The sequence below is a fragment of the Etheostoma spectabile genome, chromosome 3, assembly GCF_008692095.1.
Source record: "Etheostoma spectabile isolate EspeVRDwgs_2016 chromosome 3, UIUC_Espe_1.0, whole genome shotgun sequence".
NCBI lineage: Eukaryota > Metazoa > Chordata > Actinopteri > Perciformes > Percidae > Etheostoma > Etheostoma spectabile.
This window is the reverse complement of record NC_045735.1, coordinates 30080492-30080748: the sequence shown is the minus strand read 5'-3', so window position 1 is coordinate 30080748 and position 257 is coordinate 30080492. Positions and strand designations below refer to the sequence as shown.

At 42.4% G+C, this 257-nt stretch overlaps 1 pseudogene; it reads left to right on the top strand.

Moving 5' to 3' along the window:
• Positions 1–257, top strand: part of LOC116687041 (extracellular calcium-sensing receptor-like) — a 54760-nt pseudogene that overhangs the window by 4126 nt on the left and 50377 nt on the right.

Below are 257 nucleotides of genomic sequence, written 5' to 3'. Positions count from 1 at the left end.
TCTGAGATGTGGCAAGGTGCCCACCCATTCAGTGATTTAAAAACAAACAATAAGATCTCAAAATGAATTTTAAAATGAACCAAGAGCCAGCGTAGTGAGGCCAAGACTGGTGTTATGTGTTAATGCTTGTGATTTCCTGTTAACAGACAAGCGGCCGAGTTTTGTACGAACTGTAAGTGTGAGAGAGGTTTGGTTAACGTTAGGGATGAGCCGAATACTCGGCTGAAACGAGTATCCGGTACGGATAAAGCACTTTT